Below are 12500 nucleotides of genomic sequence, written 5' to 3'. Positions count from 1 at the left end.
GTGCAGGTACTAAAAAAAAAAAAGGTGTCTTAAATTCGTAGACCTGTCAGCAGATCCTTTCGGAGTTTCTTTCGTCGTTCAGATTTCACCAGCATTGTTATTATTATTATTATTATTATAATTTATTTTTTCGTCTATCACAGTCATCCTATTCGACTGGGTGGTATTTATAGTGTGTGTGTGTGTGTGTGTGTGTGTGTGTGTTCCGGGTTGCATCCTGCCTCCTTAGAAGTCAACCATTTTTCTCACTATGTGCGCTGTTTCTAACAGCACGCTCATGCATGAGTCCTGGAGCTAATTCGGCTTCTAGTTTTTCCAGATTCCTTTTCAGGGATCTTGGGATCGTGCCTAGTGTTCCTATGATTATGGGTACAATTTCCACTGGCATATCCATACCCTTCTTATTTCTATTTTCAGGTCTTGATACTTATCAATTTTTTCTCTTTCATTCTCGTTTACTCTGGTGTCCCATGGTATTGAGACATCAATGAGTGCTACTTTCTTCTTGATTTTGTTACTCAGCGTCAAGTCTGGTATATTGGCACGTATCACCCTCTGTTCTGATACCATAGTCCCAGAGGATCTTTATCTGATCGTTTTCTATCATTCCCTCAGGTTGATGTTCGTACCACTTATTACTGCAAGCTAGCTGGTGTTTCTTGCACAGATTCCAGCGGAGGGCTTTTGCTACTGCCTCTTTGTACTGGTTCTGTGCAAGCGCCGGACATTCGCTTGCTGTGGTTTATGGTCTCGTCTTTCACATTGTATTTCCTGTATATGGGTGAGATGTTATTTCCATCTACTGTTCTCTGGACATACCTGGTTCTTAGGGCCTGATCTTGTGCCGCTGTTAGCATTCCTTCTGTTTCCTTCTTGAGTTCTCCCCTCTATAGCCATTGCCATGTTTTATTGCTGGCCAGTTCTTTGGTCTGTCTCATGTACCGTCCATGCATTGGTTTGCTGTGCCATTCCTCTGTTCTGTTTTTCATTCTCCTGTCTCTGTATATTTCTGGGTCTTCGTCTACTTTTATCAGTCCTTCTTCCTATGCACGCCTTAGCCACTCTTCTTCACTGGTTTTCAGATATTGCCCCAGTGCTCTGCTCTCGATATTGACGTAGTCTTCTATGCTTAGTAGACCTCTCCCTCCTTCCTTTCGTGTTATGTATAGTCTGTCTGTATTTGCTCTTGGGTGTAGTGATTTGTGTATTGTCATGTGTTTCCTAGTTCTCTGGTCTATGCTGCGGAGTTCAGCATTCATCCACTTCACTGTTCCCGCGCTGTATCTGATTACTGGTACAGCCCATGTGTTTATGGCTTTCGTCATGTTTCCGCCGTTGAGTTTTGACTTGAGTATCGCCTTAAGTCTCTGCATACATTCTTGCCTGATCGTGTTCTTCATCTCTTGGTGTTTTATATCCTCTCCTTCTATTATTCCCGGTATTCGTAACCTGTCTCATCTATGTGTTTGATGCTATTCCCGTCTGGTAGCTTTATCCCTTCAGTCCTTGTCACTTACTGTTATTATTATTATTATTTCGTATGCGCTGCAAAATAATCTTGAATTTTCACCGGACTGCTGGAACTCACAGCCATGTTCCTTGCCTTGTTCGAATTATGAACAACAAATTAAACTGAGAGAGAGAGAGAGAGAGAGAGAGAGAGAGAGAGAGAGAGAGAGAGAGAGAGAGAGAGAGAGAGAGAGTCCTAATGTAATTACGATGAAGACAATGGGGGAAATTCACTTGCAAGTATGCGTAAACGACCTACCGACACGACAAAGTTTATTTTCTCAAATATCTAGTCTTGTTAGATGTTGACTGACCAGTGTCGCGACACAGAGGATGAACTTGTCTTTAAAATATTGTACAGAGGAATTCTTTCACGTATTATGATGAAGCGACCTTATTTGTTACCCACATATACGTAGCAATATTTTTATCAATACGGGACTTTGTTTGCTTATGAACGTTTACTTATATGCAGTAAACATAATCATTCCCATGTATATGTGTAGATGCTAATTCCTTTTAGTGTATATATTTATGTCCTTATATAGATTTTCACGAAAGAATAACACGGACTAATACAATTTTGTTATGCAGTCTTCTTTCACGAATATATTTATAAACGCGTTATCCTAGCATGAATATAAGTACGACTCCATTTCCCCAAATCCATTTCCTTTTTGGGCGAGAATCTATTCCTCATTCCTGAGCAGCTGAGAATCTTTACACAGAGATTCTCCTCTCTTCATGAACCTCGTACTTGATTCTCAGGACAACAGGCCCCCGCAACGTGGCCCCCGGCCCTCCCCGCGCGCTCAGTTCCCTCGGAAGGAAAATCTCTGTTAAATATGGCCATCACGTAACGTCTTGCGAAGAGATGGTAAATTCCGACGTTGTTTCCCGGCACAAAACAACATTTTAGTGTTTCCATTTTTGTGGTGCATAACGAGAAGTAAACTTAATTTTCTCGCTCCTCGCCTTCATTGAAGATTACGGAAGCGTGCGTCGACAGTTTTTGCAAGATGTAGGAATGGAAAAAAAAAAAAAAAAAAAGATGACGCAAGTTGTCGTAAGAATGAATCCTTTTGTTTTGTGATTTTCACTGACATCCTGTCATACACTCACTCTCTCTCTCACACACACACACACACACACACACACATACCACTATATATATATATATATATATATATATATATATATATATATATACATATATATATATCTATGTATATATATAATATATATATATATATATATATATATATATATATATATATATATATATATATATATATATATATATATATATATATATATGTTTGCATGTATATTCACTATAAAAGTATTTTTTTTGATGGGGATGCAAACCCCACACCCTGTCTATGACTTACAAAGTGTTTATGTGCCAATGAACCTTGTGCCTTAGAGTTACTGGAACTGACACTAGACCAGTAACTAAAGATACAAAAGATATTGTGAAATAACCACCATATCAGTTTTTGACGCATAAAAAAATAAAATAAACTACGCATGATTGCAAATATATATTATTACCGCCATCATAAACATATTCATGGTGTGAGTGCCACATTGTGACCACTATACCCAGCAAATACTGTTAAATAAGAGGCATGTCTTCTTTAAACACACGCAAAACAATAACACACGCTTGCTTTTAGGATATATAGTGCTATTATCGCCATAAACAACTCCATGGTTTGTGATGATTTGAATTTCAAGCCCGAGGCTGATCTCGTGATCGCTGTGCGTAACCATAATGCTTTATGGGATGTGTGACTTGCTGATAAAACCTAACTTATTTCAGTTACCTTTACAATGGTAACTCTCAGATTCGGTTTGACATGTTGTGCCTCGCTCCTGTTGCTACTGCTGACTACTCATAGTAATGCAGTTGTTGCTGATCAGTGCAATTGTAACGCCAATATAGATATTTCAAAAGCAAATATTACCGATAGATTAAAAAACAGATAAAGTGTTTCTTCGAGATCTATGGCTGGTTATTTTTTTCTCGGGAGTGGGGAGGGAGAGGGTGGAATTTTTGGGAAAATGGTTGTTTTGTTTAATTTTTTTTAAATAACCAGTACAATGATATTCTTTTCATATTAATCTTTAATTGCAAAATATTCCATGTACTCTACATTGCTTTAGGTATTCCTTTATTTTTAAGTATTTTTTTGGCTTATATATTTTTCAGGAGGGACGTATTGGACAATATATGCATCGAGAAACTCGTGCATCCTGACTTTGATAGTTATTTAATTAATATCGGGTCGCATTTTTCAAGTTTTGCCTTTGGAGGTCTGGACCTCTTTGATTTTGTTTTGATTCGGTTTGTCTTCAGTGGTCTTTGATCTCAGCGAAGGTTCATTCCTACTTTCTGACTGATAGAAGAAGAAGTTTTGTTGCAGTCAATATTTGCATTTTACATTGTTACTGGGTAATATACATTGTAATTGCGTAATATTCATTGTAATTGGGTAATATTCATTGTAATTGGGTAATATACATTGTAATTGGGTAATGTACATTGTAATTGGGTAAGCCTTCGGGTCGATATTGGCAGAATCCTCAGGTCACTTCCCTTTCAAATCTTAAGATTTTCTATGGTTGAAATGAGAGAGAGAGAGAGAGAGAGAGAGAGAGAGAGAGAGAGAGAGAGAGAGAGAGAGAGAGAGAGAGAGAGAGAGAGTTTGTGTATAGTGTATCCATCCCTCCATTCAATATAAGCCTAACCATTTAGTTCATTCAAAAAATATGGAAGAATATTGAATACACAGATTGATATTATGATTCGAAGACTCCTTTGGAATATCAGAAAGTGAACAATAATTTGATCATCCTGGAGACGACATCCTCGGCGGTTTGCCAAGTAATTGATTAGACAGGATTAAAAGAATCCATACCAATTTTTGAGTCTCTCTCTCTATAACATATATATATACAGTATATATATATATATATATATATATATATATATATATATATATATACCATATATATATATATATAGACAGATATTTTTTGTAAATGTGTTCTTTTCTAAAAAATTAATATATCATAGTAGATTGTGTTTGAACATAACGGCATATTAAAAATATGCTAATGATGAATAATCGTAAAAGTAGTAAAAACACAATATACAATCTCGAATTCAGAACGTAATTTATCTTGTCTCGGCAAAATAAACTATATACTGTGTTATAATATATATGTATATATATATATATATATATATATATATATATATATATATATATATATATATATATATATATATATATATATATATATATATATATATATATATATATATATATATATATATATATATATATATATATATATATACACAATCATACTACAAATGTCGCTTATATTTACTACCTATATATCTCCATAGTGATAAATATATACGAACCCGTGACGCAAACTTATTCAGCGACTCCAGTGGACGTTTAACCATTGGGCCAACGGTTAAACGTCCACACTGAATAGGTTTTCGTCACGAATATATTCCCAATTCATTTATCACTTATATAAACACTTCGGCACACACATACTGAGGTAGCGTGAATTTCGATATTAAGCGACATTTGTAGCTTCATGATTATATATAAATATGTGATAAAAATTTCATATATATATATATATATATATATATATATATATATATATATATATATATATATATATATGTATATACACACACACATATATATATATATTATATTCAAACACACGTATATATATACAACACATATATATACATGTAATATAGTATACAGTTTTCTTTTTGCCAGTATTAGATTCTGAATTCGGGATATTGTATATTGTAACTTTTAGGGTTGTTCATCATTAGCATATTTTTTAATATACCGTTATATTCAAACACAAACTGTGCATTAATTTTTTTGCGAACTCCTTTTCATGAAGGAGAGGTTGTTCAACAACCACTTGAACCCTTTTGTGTTCAATTAATCTTGCTAGTTTGAGGACCAACAATGCCGGTTTTTTTTACCCTTCTATTTGTTTGCCAATATCTTCTATAACCTTTCTAGTATCTCTGTCTGTACCCATTAACCTTTCTAATATCTCTACCTCTCTGTAGTTCCTCATTTGACAGGTGGGTATCGTTCTCAGCTAGCACTCTGCTGGCCTCGCGTTCGATTCTCCGACCGGCCAATGAAAAATACAGGAATTTATTTCTGGTGATAGAAATTCATTTCTCGCTATAATGTGGTTCGGATTCCACAATAAGCTGTAGGTCCCGTTGCCAGACAACCAATTGGTTCTTAGCCACGTAAAATAAATCTAATCCTTCGGGCCAGCCCTAGGAGAACTGTTAATCAGCTCAGTGGTCTGGTTAAACTAGGGTATACTTATTTCTACCTCTCTGTACGCGCCAACCTTTCTAATAACTCCATCTCTCTGCGCCCGTCAACCTTTCTAATAACTCCATCTCTCTGCGCCCGTCAACCTTTCTAATAACTATCTCTGTACTCGTCAAACTTTTTAATAACTCTCTATATCTCTGTACTCGTCAACTTCTCTAATAACTCTATCTCTGTACTTGTCAGCCTTTCTAATAAATCTCTCTCTCTGCGACTGGCAACCTTTCTAATAAATCTCTCTCTGCACCTGTCAACCTTTCTAATAGCTCTCTCCATCTCTGTACCCGTCAACCTTTCTAATACATCTATCTCTCTGTACTCGTCAACCTTTCCAATATCTGTATCTCTCTGTATCCACCAACCTTTCTAATAACTCTATCCCTCCGCACCCATCAACCTTTCTAATATTTCCATCTCTCTGTGCTGGTCAACCTTTCTAATATGTCTCTCCCTTTAAGGAGCACAGAAACGAGAAGCCTTCCGGTTGAATTATTTTTCCCCCTCACTCACCGATGCGATGAGGAAAAGTTCATCGTGCCATTCCAATTCCGATGGCAAAGATCTTTTGTCTTATAACGGGGATGAAAATAGCTCTATTTATATACGAAGGAAAAGATACTTGCTACGTATTCGAATGCTGTAAAGTCGTGCTGAAAGGGGAAGCTGTTTTCGGTTGTTTCTCTTGTGCATCTTAAGCACAGAATTTGATGCTTTAGACATTTCATTCTTATGTAATATTTCATACTTCGAAAGAAAGCGTCATCACATATCAACGTACTTTTCTTTATTGTTCTTCATTTCACTGTGGGGGGCGTTAGTTAACAGAATGAAAACAACCATTCACACTCAACAGCATATTGGTCAATAAAGGAAAAATTTGTATACTCTGACCAATCCTCAATTTTCACTGACTTGAAATGTGAATAGAAATCACAGTCGCGAAGATGTAAGTAAACGGTTTATTCTGAATAACTATAGTAGTTGCTCTTACCTTGGGGCTACGCGTGAAAAGCATTTATTGGGGTAAAATTTGCTTTTGAAGAAGAGCATTGGCTGTTCTGATAAGGTACATATAAGGCCATTGACTGTTATAGAAAGATGTTCACTTAACACTTACCTCGACTTTGCAAGAGGAAAACATATGTAGCATTGCTATAAGAAATGTGTTACTGGCGATTTAAGACCGAGTCAGTCAAAAGTCAGGCTAAGGATCCTTCCGTACAATCAGGAGAATGAAATTTTAAATAGAAAACTAAGAGTAAATTGGTATGAAAAATAACGTAAGTAGTCGAACGTTACGAGAAAGTGAATATCGCACGTAAATGTTTTCAAAGCCATACACTTACAGTCACAGGAACATTTCAAAGGAAGAGAAAAATGCTGATGTAACAAAAACATTCTAAAAGTGTACTGCTGGCAGCAAATAACAAAATTAAAGAAGGTAATCCATAATTGGGTTCTTATTTCACCTTTATAGGTTAATATTTGATTTAAACAAATCAAAATTACAACAGTTAATTCTCAGCATTCTTCTGAAGAGCAGACTTATTTTCAATGTAAAATACATATTAAAAACAGGAAGACCAAGTTTTAAGGTGGGTACTGACGGAGTTAGACAGTAGACGAAAGCTCTTACATACAAAGGATTGCTTATTCGGCCCTGTAAAGCTAATTAAAACGAGTGAAACGCTTATAAGAGGATGAAAGAGTAGGAACTGAGGTTCGCCATACCAGGTAGACTTTATAATTGGAAGCATACCAATTTGGCCCGCTAATCTTACAATCTCGCATCCCACTTTATCAAAAGACTTTACCAGTAATGATCTTATGTACTTAACGTCACCAGCAGAGGCTAATGAATTTCTTATTAGGATCTCTGACGCCTAGCAACAGAGGGAATTATGCTGATGAATTCTCTCTCTTGGCGTCAAACCCTGATCGAGGGCTACTCTTTGAATAATGGAGAATGTTTAAATATAAAGGGCTTTGATAACTAAAAAAAAATGAGGCAGCTTATTTTTAGAGATAGGAATCTCCCTTTATATCAGAGGATTTTTTAATCATTCCGGGGACGAGAGACGAGTGATATATCATTTTCCAGGAATAGATTGAAGTTTATTCAAAGATACTTGTGTAAGTTTTGTCTAGTGATTTTTATTAATTATCCTGCTAAAAGGAACATAAATATTATGCATGATATTTGCCTATATACAATTTTAAGAATTCCCGCCCCCCCCCAAAAAAAAAATATTATAAAAAGTCTTTAGCATCTGAAAATAATGAAGATGTGTATCAGTGTTTAACTCCCTTCGCATTGGATGACTTGTCTTTTAGAGAATTTAACATCTTACGACAGAAACCGTTATAATAAGGAAAACTTTGATGCTAAATTTAATGAGATCACTTTAGGAGGCATTTTTTTTACTGCTGACGTCCTAATGTTAAATATTTCAGGTCAAAAAGGTGGCAATACTTTTTCTTTAATCTGCCATGAATGAAAATAAGATTTTTTTGCATAAAAGAAAACAGAACTATATGCAACAGAAATAGCTTCAGTAAAATAAATTTTCATCCGAATCGATACCATTAGAAGGTCACTCAAGGAATACTCAATTTGCTTGCACAGAAATAATTATTCTTCCATTTTTTCAGATTAGCTTCAAACTATGAAATAATGACTTTTTATTTCAGAAAAAGGGACCTATCTTCTGTAAAGGAAGAGCAAGTTCTTCAATATCATGTTACTTATAAGTGTTTTATCATAAAAGAATGACTCCCCTATAGGGGAGAAAAATTTTCAACAAAAATACCCTTTCTTTAAGCTGTCATGTAATTCATATTTAGAACATACGCACGACAGGAGCAAATACTCAATGATAACCACAAAAACAATGGCTAGAAACGCCTTTCCTTTTCCTTCTGTAAATGTGGTTACGCTTGTTATTAATTATTTCTAGTTCGATTGGAATCTATATTTTTTTAATTATTCGCCTCTACCTATGATATCTTTTCATCTCTCCTTGAGAGAATAGCACAACACATTTGTCAGATTCCCCTCTTTCAAGTATTTTAGTTCCTCATTGGGAGGGTGGGTTCCGTTCTCAGCCAGCACTCTGCTGGCCGCGAGTTCGAATCTCCGACCGGCCAATGAAGAATAAGAGGAATTCATTTCTGTTGACAGAAATTCATTTCTCGCTATAATGTGGTTCGGATTCCACAATAAGCTGTAAATCCCGTTGCTAGGTAACAAATTGGTTCTTAGCCACGTAAAATAAGTCTAATCCTTCGGGCCAGCCCTAGGAGAGCTGTTAACCAGCTCAGTGGTCTGGTTAAACTAAGGTATACTTTTTTGTATTTTCTGTATACATTGTCTTGTCTCCGAGGAGCGTCATTTTAGTTTCCCTTTTAAATGTCAGACCAAATTATAACTTTTCTTCGTCTCTATGTCTTTCATTTGTCAGTTGGCTTACCTCATCTTCCGAAATTATGGCCCTTATCGTTAATCTATATTTTGGTCATCATTCTGACTATCTAAATTGTCGCTGTTACTGTAATGAAAGCAAAGGATCACGAAATGTCATATTACTATTAGGACTTGAAAAATTGGTCCTTATTAACTTATCGCCTTCAATTTGCCGTTACAAATGATAACAATTACAATTACAATGATTTAAACTTTAAGAAATACAGTGTTTCCGCTTAATCAGAGATTTTTTCATCTATAATAATAAAATCCGAGTGAATCTTTCTTGTTTGTCCGCCCCGGGTGGGGTGGGGTAGGTAGGGGATCGGGAGGGTAGGAGAGACATGACGGGCAGCGCCTGGTTCCAGCGCAGCGTAGCGCGCGCCATCACGCTCGCATGGAAATAGATCTCCACTTCTTAACGTCACCAACCAACGCTAATGAATTTCCTATGCTGATTATTGGCGCCTGGCAACAGAAGGTATAATGCATATGCATCCTCTCCTGGCTTCAAAGATCGACTGAATACCAATCTCGAATAAATTAGACATACCGAACAGTACAAATGGAATGCGTTTGGGGAAATGAAACCCGGGAGCTTGAATATCTACAGAGAGGTAGATATTATCTACTCCTACTCGACGGTTGCTGAATTATATCAGCCATTGGATAAGAACATTTTCTATTTCTTGGAAATTGGTTTAAAAATGATTTGTGACTCTTTTCAGCGCGAGGCAACCCTCCTCTTCCTGAACCTGAATGTACATTACATTCACCTAACGAGGGTTTTAACGCATCAAAAGACTTCGTGATGAGATAGTCGACGGTATTCTAAATAGAATTTTTTTGGGCGGTGTTTGTTAGACGTCTTTCTATTAGAGTAATGGTATTTGTTATGCATGCGTTCTGTGATATATTATTACCCTGTTGCGTTTTCATTGAAGAAATTATTCTATATCAACGAAAAATAAGAATATTTTTAATGTTACATTACATGGAGTAGCAGAGGCCAAGGCAGTGATGTTTTATCACTCACAGACTAAGTTTCCATAAAGATATAGATATTATATATCTGAACTACGCCAAAAAGGCCATCGTAGGATACAAAAATTACGAAGTATTTTGCTTTGAATTTTTCATTCTTATATAAATCATTTATGGAATAACGAATCTTATGCGGTGTAGTAGGGTGAATCTTAAAATAATATTAATTATGTGTCATTCGGTTGGTGGACCTACTGTACAAAGGTTATACAAAGTTGATATAGCGTTTTGAGTTTTTGGTTTTCATTTCCGTATTTTTCATCTATCTGTTGATGAATTTACAAGATAGACTGTCCATTTTTGCAGTTGAACACCAATGAACAGATTTCCAGGTGAATGTACAGAAATTCCCATGACTATTATCACAAATAACTCAAGCTTCAGGTACGAAACACTTGTCTTTACTTACAGTATAATTCGGTCATATATATAGTTAGTTTTAGTTCTTAGCCTAAGCATTATTTACACTTGCATATAACTTCTATCCTCTCATGTATAAGAAACTTAAATTATCCCACTGTTCCCAGAATGCTAAGACAGAATTTCCACAATAAAAAAAAAGCCCTTTCACACTACTCAAACTGCAACGGTAAGCTCTTCCCTTAAGAATATATAAATTCCTAAATTTATCTATTCTTAGGTCTTCACATTTCACCTCCTGCTTCGGCAACAACTCTCGTCTTCGAGGTCTGATCTCTTCATATTCTTTTTATAAACGAGACAGACCTTCCTTGCCTGGCAGCTTCGTGTCAACTTCACCCCTTTAAGAGAAATGAAATTGTATCTTTTCATGACTTGAATAATCTTTTCCCAACATCCTCTTTTTCATATATCAATAATTATTATGTGGTATGTTTTGTTGCATTTAGCAACGTCAGAATTCATCTTCTACCAAATATCTTACCACAAAGCCATTTTAAAAAGCTCTACCCATATCCGGGGAGCCATATTTTTGGTATATATACTCTGTTGCATGTTGGCAATAGTTATAACTGTTTCTAACACTGTTTTACAGTTTATCTCATAATTCCTCTTCACCATTATTTTATTTAAGTTTATTGTTATTTTATTTCAAATTACGTAAGGTTATATGTATTTTTTCATACACGAGGTCTCCAGATATTCATTTTCAGTTTTCTGTAAAAGAAAACTATTGTGCCGGCTTTGTCTGTCCGTACGCACTTTTTTCTGTTCGCACTTTTTCTGTCCGCCCTCAGATCTTAAAACTACTGAGGCTAGAGGGCTGCAAATTGGTATTTTGATCATCTATCCTCCAATCATCACACATACCAAATTGCAGCCCTCTAGCCTCGGTAGTTTTTATTTCATTTAAGGTAAAAATTAGCTATGATCGAGCGTCTGGCAACGATAGGCCACCACCGGGCCGTGATTAAAGTTTCATGGACCGCGGCTCATACAGCGTTATACCGAGACCACTGAAAAATAGATTTATTTTCGGTGGCCTTGATTATACGCGGTAGCGGCTGTACAGAAAACTCGATTGGTATTTTTTATTTGTTATTAATTTACACGCCGTCCTCGTCCATCTGAAACTTGGGCAAACATGTGGTTTACGTATTTTTTTCAAAAGCATTCTAAGGAAAAAATTAGTATCGCATTGTTTCGGTTGGTTCGTTCGGAAACAATGAATTATTAATTTTACATAAAGTCAAGATCCTGCTTTTGGATGATCCTGAGGCTGGTTTCCCACACCCACCAGAAGTAAAAAATTTATTACGTTTCTAAATTCTTTTCAGTAAATTTTGTTCACCATAACAAGGAAAATGTCATTTTATCCTCTGCTTCTCCTACTTAATGAGGTAGAGTTGTAGTTCAGAAGGAAAATGTCATCATCCTCTGCTTCTCCTACTTAATGAGGTAGAGTTGTAGTTCAGAAGAAAATTGCAAAATACGAAATTCATGTAAAAAGCTAAAATAAAAAATATTAATACAATACTAGAAAAGAGAAGCAGAAGGTCATGGTTCTAATCGTTATTCACGGTCGCGTCGGGCAAAACCTGCATTTGATTTACCTGGTGATGGATATCTGCACCCTCCAACCGCGCTTGGAT

The sequence above is a fragment of the Macrobrachium rosenbergii genome, chromosome 55, assembly GCF_040412425.1.
Source record: "Macrobrachium rosenbergii isolate ZJJX-2024 chromosome 55, ASM4041242v1, whole genome shotgun sequence".
Classification (NCBI taxonomy): domain Eukaryota; kingdom Metazoa; phylum Arthropoda; class Malacostraca; order Decapoda; family Palaemonidae; genus Macrobrachium; species Macrobrachium rosenbergii.
The sequence above is the reverse complement of the archived record's forward strand: the minus strand, read 5'-3'. Positions refer to the sequence as shown.